The sequence below is a fragment of the Tupaia chinensis genome, unplaced genomic scaffold (genome assembly GCF_000334495.1).
Source record: "Tupaia chinensis unplaced genomic scaffold, TupChi_1.0 Scaffold145093_1, whole genome shotgun sequence".
NCBI lineage: Eukaryota > Metazoa > Chordata > Mammalia > Scandentia > Tupaiidae > Tupaia > Tupaia belangeri.
The window spans coordinates 2,484,752-2,492,942 of NW_006204954.1; positions in this window are offsets into that span (position 1 = coordinate 2,484,752).

The window sequence follows — 8,191 nt, forward strand, 5'->3', positions numbered from 1 at the left end:
GAAGTTGAGGGTTTTACTTCAGAAAGAGTCCCTCAGAGAGTGGCTGCCACTTGATCCCACAAGGAACTCTATAGCTCAGTCCTCAGTCTGGTGAGTGTTCAAGTCAAGGCAGGGAATTTAGCCTTCTACACTCCTAAACCCCTCAGTTACTGGCTAAGGGTTCCTCCCATGGGGTTCTACCTGATTTTTAATTCATTCCTGCAATCCGAAAGACCCATGAAAAGGCCACGTTGTCCAAGTAAATGCTTGGGCCTTTCAAAATGTAGACATACATTATATGGTTATTGCCTGTGATATAGCAATTTACTCATTCAACACACTTTCATCGAGTCCCTACTATGCATATGAATTATGCCAGGCACTGGAGATGCAAAAACAACCCAAGCTAGTCCCATTTTCCAAGTAGTTGAGGATACAAAAAAAATGGCCTATTCTTATTATCATTAAGCTGTAATGGGAATATCTGTCCCATTAAGGAAATACAACTCTGATGCCCATTGAATGAATTTTCACACAAAATTGTCAGAGAAATGAATTGTCTCTTTTCTAGACTTTTTTTTTTTATAATGTGTCATCATATCTGCTTAGCTATTTTCCTTTCCTTTTCTTTTCTGTTCTGTTTTTTTTTTTTTCACTTTTTTTAAATAATGTGTCATCATATCTGCTTAGCTATTTTCCTTTCCTTTTCTTTTCTGTTCTGTTTTTTTTTTTTTCCATAAGGTACATGTGCTTGTCAGAGACAGCTAGAGATAGAGAGAAGGAAACTGAGAAATCCCTCCCTCCCAGGGGAGATGGCCTGGCCACAATCCCTTCTCTTTCATTCTCCTCTCAGGATTTTGGGCATGCATGCACATATGCCTGGCATGATTCTTAAGGTGCTGGGTCCAAGACTCGAACTGTGGTCAGTCAAGTGAGAGTCCCGTACCCTAACCATCATGATACCTGGCCCTCTAACTACCTTGATGTACTTAAATTAGTGTCAGAGTTGAAGGATAAGTTTTCCAAGGAGTCAAGCTTTGAGAAAAAAAGAAGACATTAATTTTGTATTCAGTGTACCAATTCTTACAAAGTAAGATTCTCTTTTAATTTTTTAAAAAGAATTATTTTATTTAACTTTATTTTTAAAAATTTATTTATTTTAATTTGAGCATAGAAGGACAGAGATAGAGGGAAAGTGAGAAATCAAGCCACCGGGTCTGGGACTTGAACCATGGTCAGTCATGTGGGAGTCCAGTGCCCTTAACCACCATGCCACCTGCTGGCCCCCTTTTTCCATTTTTACTAAGAATGATATTTTTCTGCTGGACACTTCATAATTGACCTGACGTCTCATTTAAATAGGCCAATAGATGGATAGACAAAAACACAACAAAAAACCAAAACCTTACTGAGTACTTAGCATATGTCAGGCACTATGCTGTATACTGGGAATATATTAAACTGTACAGGAGGCTCCCTACAGGGTCCTTGTTAAGATTAGATTTGGAAAAAGCTTGAAAAACTTCCCAGGCTGACTAACAGAAATGAACAAAGCTGCTTTTGATGCTTCTGCTACAGAGGGCTGCAGGGCTATGAGAAAATGTGCTAGCAAGGGTCTGTATCTTATCAGCGCCAGGGCACAGGGGATGCCAGCATTCCTCACAATAGGACTCCACATCTTCCATAGGCAGAAAGAATTCTTACAGAGAATCTAGGAAAGGCAGATGCTGATAAGGCAGTCCACTGCTTCCTGCTTCTGGGCTCCCAAGGAGCACTACCGATAATATTGTGTGAAGCGCCCTGGTGGTGAAGACCGGCAATGCTGAAAATAGTGACAGACTCTTTCCATACCCAATGCCATAAAAGAGAGAGAGGAAAGAGAGAGAGAGAGAGAGAGAGCAGAAATTTTGCTCTCAACAACACACTGAAAACTGTTCATTAAGGTCAAATCTGCACAGGTTCCATTCTGTTTTGCAGGGGGCATGAGAGGTTGTGAAAAACTGGTGGGAAGCCATTTTAATTTTCATTATTGTAACCAGTGCTTTAATCTTTAAAAAACATTAATGATCACAGAAATGCCAAGGAGAGCCATAAAGAACATGCTGACCAATGGGTACAGTCCTTGGGTTTCCTTTAGGCCAATCTGAGGGAATTGGACAGGGCTTAAGGAAGGGGGAACCTGAAACTGTTATCCTAGAGTTGGGGCCCTCAGATCACATAAAAATGAGTACAGCAAGGGAATAAACAACCAGACTAGTTATGCAGCCTAAATAATGTCTTTGCCTCTGTTTATGAGACGGGAACGTCCACGTATTGTGAATGAAATCAGTCAGAGTCTGGTGGCATTGTCAGCTACAGCCAGCTCTGTGTCTGAACTTAGACTGTGCGTCTAGAATCTGTGTCTTAATGTAAATTGGCTTATGGCTATGTCTCCCTGGGGCATAAGCTCCCATCGTCCAGATGGCAGGGTGACCCTGGTGGAAATAAACATATGGTAGGCTTTCTCTGTCATTCATAGAGGAAGAATGAGTACGCTGTTCATAAGAGCCAATTAAACAAGAGTCAATGTCACAAACAGTGGGCATCTCTGAAAACATTAGTGGAAAGTAAAATGTGAGTCGGGGCTGCTGAGAACTAGGAAAGAAGAGTCCTATTTTTGGAGTGCCGAACTATGGTAAAAGGTGGAGGATAAAGGAGTGACATAAAAGGAGACAGGAAAAAAACTAAGGACTGATACGAATTGTCTTTTGAAGTTCTTCTAGGGGTAATTGTCAACAACAAGGACATCAGGCCAGCTGTTCTTCCAGTGACTTTTGGTTGATTTCCATGTTCTTTGGAGAGTGATGGCCTTAGTTTGGATTGTCCCAGGAGAAGGTGTTAAGGCAAAGATTAAAGTTTAATTATTAACAGTTAATTCAGGAAACATGAGGAGGAGAGTGGGGAATTGAGACAGGAAAGTGAGAAGTCAAACAATAAAGGGTGTGCACATCAGCCACTGGAGGTGGCTGGAACCCAATCTTGGGGAAGTGCTGGTAGTAAGTGTAGAAAACACTCCCTCTAAGTCATCTCACCTGTGGGGTGGGGGAGCTGGGGTATTTATGCACTAGATCTTTCTAGTCATCAGTTGAGGACTGCTCCTGAGGACATGAACTCCACACTATTATGGCGGCCTCCAAAGCAGCAATGTGAGCTTGGGCAAGAAAATGTTCTCAGGCAAAGAAAGGTTGCTGATGGTGAATGGTAGTTGGTCAGGTGTGCACTGACGTGGGAAGGGGAGAGGATATAGGAGGTGCATTTTGCAACCAAGGGGAATTTATAATGGTGATACAACAGCAGACATATATACATTTATGCATACTTTATATACATATAAATTTACACACACATTCATTTGTTGAGAAAATAATACCTGTTTGTGGTTGGAAATTGGCACTGAGAAGTTTAGGGAAAGGTTATAGTTGTGCCTAAGAAAAAAGAAATAGCACTTATGATCAAATAAAAGCCTTTCTTCTTCCTGTTTCATCTCTGCAGCTTCCACCCCTATGGAAATGGGGCATAGCAAATGGAAGACCTTGTTCCTAAGATGAGATATTCTTTAAAGATAAAAATGCTAAGAGCAGTTATTTGGCAATGTAGAATAGCTCTAAGCCTACTTGAAAGTTGTGATACATTTCGGTGATAACATCACAGACTACAAAAATAGTGAAACCATTCTCATGAAATAGCAGTCATTGTGTCATGCCTATTATAGTTTTATTAGGTAACTCGCTACACTGAATTATAAAAAAGAGAATTTATTTATTGGATTTACTTTATGAGCCATTTGATATAAAGGAGAGTCTAATGAATGTTTCACCTTGGTGTTGACAGAGCTCCTTTCCCTGGAAGGACATAAATGAGCATAAAACAACATACTCTCATATTTCACAGGAGGGAGAAAATAAGGCAGGAGGGTATTGCCTGGACCAGAGTATCTTGAAGTATTTTTGTAGAGCTAGAGAAATATCCATTCTGGGGTCTGGTCAGTGGCACAGCAGTAAAATCTGACACTCTGTAGGCTGACTCACATGGGATGGTTTTGGATGCATATCCAGAGACCTCCCTAAACATATCAGGCATGTGCATGTCCCAGATCCAGGGCTGGCTGAAGCTGGGGGTGGATCATGGCATCAAGACCCTGGTGTGGGTACCATCTCTCTGTCTCTTGCTCTTGCTCATGGAATAAGTAAGTAAATAAACCTAAAAAAAAAAAAAAAAGAAAAAAAAAAAAAAAAATATCCATCCCATTAGGAGGTGAATTTGACCTCTCTGTGAGGGAGAGCAATATGATAGTCAGCTGTTATATATACGATCTTGTTCCATGGCCAAAGGGACTTGCCTTGCCATGTGGAAGATTAACTGTACCACGGTATGCCCAGGATATATCTACTCTATGTTCAATCCTGATGCAAATAGGAGAAAAAGAAGTACATAGTAGATAAAAGTCTAAAAAACTGGGTACTCAGTACTCAGTAGCTGTGTGACATAACCTGTCTGTCTTTCAGTTTCCTTCTCTGTAAGATGGATATGGGGCATAGCCTTGTTGAGAGGCCTTGTTCCTGTGACAACATAGTATATAGGAGATACTATAGTACCTATCTCACAGAGCTATTTATAAAATACCTAGAACAATATCTGGCATAATATAGTAAAGCCTACCAGTGTTCATAAAGTAAAATACATAAACCTCAATGGAAGTCCTTTCATTATGTTCCTTCTATATCTCAGAGAATTTTACAAACAAGAATATTCAGCAAATATTTATTGAGTGCTCAGCTGGATTAGGCATTTCCATGGCTGCTGTCCTTTCATGTGCTCATTACCTAGCAGTCTTTTCTTTTTTAATTTAAAAATTTTAAATATTTTAAAGCAATGAAAAGTTTACAAAAAAGTTGGAAGTACAATATAAATGACTTTTTCTTTCTGACTCATGACAGTAAGTTGTCACATATTGCCCATCACCCCAGATTACTTTAGAGTATCATTCCTACAAATAAGGATATTCTCTTCCATAACCTTGACACAACCACCCACATCAGTAAGTTAACAGTGACACATGGTCATTACTATTCCTCAAACTTCATTCTACCTTCTTCTCTTGTCCTAGTAATGTCTCCCAGGTGAAAGCATCCGGTTTGGAATGATATGTTGAATTACGTTGTCGCACCTCTTCAGTTTCCTTTGGTCTATAGTATATCCTCATTCTTCCCTTGATTTTCATGACCTTGACACGTTTGAAGATATTTTGTAGAACATTTTAAAATTTGGGTTTGTCTAATGGTCTTTCAAGATTAGATTTTAGTTGTATCATTTTAGCAGAAACAAAATAGAAGTGATTCAATGTTCTTCTTCTTATGTCTTACCAGGTAGCACAAGATTTCGAATTGTTCTCTTCTGATGATGTTCACTGTGATCAGTTGATTAGGATGGTGTCTGCCAGGCTTTCCCACTGTAAAGTAATTCTTTTGTACTTGATTGAATGGGTGGTATTTGTTGCTATTGTACATTTCTGATGCCCAAATTGTCCCTGATTCAGCCAGAAGGAGTCCATTCAAGGTGGCTTCAATTTCCTTTTGACATTTCTACCTCACTCTTGGAGCTCTTCCTTGATTTTTAGCAGGGAGAGTATTCCATTGGTCTTGTACTTTCCCTGTTCCAGCTTTGGAATGGGCCGTTTCTCTCCAAGGAGTCCTGATTTCCTTTAGTGGAAGGTAATGTTTAGACATGAGTATATGGGCACTTGATGTGCTCATTGCCTCTGGGTGTCATTGTTCCAAGGCTCTAGCACTGAACAGAGCTATACGAATTTCTATGTCTGTCTATGTATATTGAAGGCTATGTATTTACACCAATATCCAGTTCCATTCCAACAACAGACAGGGTTAATTCCGGTCTTCTCCCTTTCTGTTATCCTTTGACTATGTACTGCTCTGATTGGTCCTCCTATATGTGGCCCATATACCATCTCTGTTGCTTTCTCTTGGAGCATCAAGCTCGGAGCCTGGATGCCCCATCCAGAGCCAAAGTTCCCACCACAGGAATGCTCTCCTCTCCCTGTTTGGGCTCTGGCAGCCCATACTCCCAGCTCCTCTCTGTCTTACTGGGGTGCAGACTCCCCACTCTGGGCTGTCCCTCACCCCTCCATGTGGACAATGTCCTTTCCTACAATTGCCCATGCCAGGTCCTCCCACGTGGATACCTTTTCTACCCTGCTCAGTCATTTAAAATGTGACTCAGATTTTAAAGGCTTCTCTTGAGAATATACAAAACTGAGTTTAAGAAACTAAGCTTTGGACTTAGCTACAGTGTCACATGCTGCTAAGACGCTGGGTTCCATAGGCTTGGACCACAGGCAGGACAGGCCTGAGTTTGCAGTCAATCCAACCTAAAAGCTATGTGGTGGTGTGCGCTTATAATCCCAGCGACCTGGGAGGCTGAAGCATGAGGATCACTACAGAATGCGTCCCTGTCCATATTAAAAGAAAATAAAAAATAAAAACCCCAAACCCCAACCTCTGGAAAACAAAAACAAACAACCACCAGACAGATGTAATAACAATGTATTGAATTTTTGCACTTCAAATTGAAACAAGGGATGGGACTTCCCTGTGAGATTTGTCAGCTGGCTGAGGGAGAAGCAGCTCAAAATGTTACCATCCAGCTGGGCATCTGTGTAAAGGTCACTCAAGACCAGGGCAGAGGAGGCAACACAGAACCAGGGCTAAAGAGGCATGCCCTTTTCTGCCTTTATTGTATGACTTCTGATCTTGACTCCAGAGTCAGACGTCCTGATAAAGGAATAAACAAGACTGGGGACATGGCCAAGGATTTAGAAAGAGGCAACTGAGAAGAGTTGTTCTGGTAGACCAGGTGACTTCAGAACAAAGAAGAGTTAATCCAATTTTATGTTAGTGAATTTCCTCTCCACCCACGATAGCAGGAAATATAATTCTCCCAGGAAAGATAAAATTGAAGATTCCATTTTCTTTTTATTTTTTTCAGATATCTATTTTATTAGTCTTAGAGTTTCCTTAATTTCAGTCATTATCAACATCTTTATTTCTTAGTCTATATATTTTTTTACATTTTTAATTTTTTCTTTCTTTTGAAAAATTTACATGTAATCACTGTACAGCCTTACAGTGTATAAGTGATTTTTTCCAGCATAAATACAGTGCATATTAGTCCAGTCCAAGACATTACCATACACATTACTATAAACAGATTCTTTTCATTTTTGTGTCTGTTAAATGTTCTTTCTTCCCCTGATTACATTTCCCAGTTATCCCTTCCCCTGTGCTAGAGAAATGCTTTTTATTTCAGAGGTGTAGACCAAGGGATGGGCCCTGCAAATTGAGCAGATTTGAATGGCTCACACTGGGCTCTGAATGGAGGTAGCCCAGTCAGCAGCCCTCTGGGGCATTATAGCTTTCTCTGACCCCTGCCTGCTAGGCTGCAGGGTCCAGTGGTGGGAGTAGGGGCAAGGGCACTCCACAGTTCCTGCAGCTAAATAGAGCACAAAGCAGGACTGTCCCAAGCTTTGTTTGATGACACTACAATGGGTCAAATGAAGATTCCTAGAGGAAGCAAAACCCCAAATTGGTTTTGCTTTATCCTGCTCTTAAATGTGTATGTTCCCGGACTGAAGGCAGAAATAAAGCTCTTTCCTCCCCCATTGGCCATGTCAGGTCTCAAGTATTTGAGTCCAATTAAAGAGGAAATAGATGTTGATGTTCTGTTTCACCCTAGTTCTTGTCAGCACAGCGAGCCCTGAATGTACCCATGGAATCAGGAAAATGTAGTTGTGAGGAGAAGGTCTGATTTTTATTGGGCATGACTTAACTCAAGTTGCATCCCTGTATTTTATTTTTTTTCTTTTTAAGAATAATCACTTCAAAATGATTAATGATACCTGAAGCCACCAGTCTTACTTCCTGGGGTGAGATGCGGAACTTTCGTGCATGTCTGCGTTTGTAGGAGGGTGTGCTCCAAACTCCAGCGCTAGCTGGTTTCCCATACTGTGCAGACAGTCAGCTCATTGTTCAGAAAAGCTGACTCTCTGGAGGAAGCGGGCTGCCAGTGGGACCATGTCCCCTGCGGGGAGGGAAGGCTTTGCTCCAGTTACAGAAGGGAAGTGAGATACTTTAGGTGCCAGAACAAGAGAGTTGCTGGG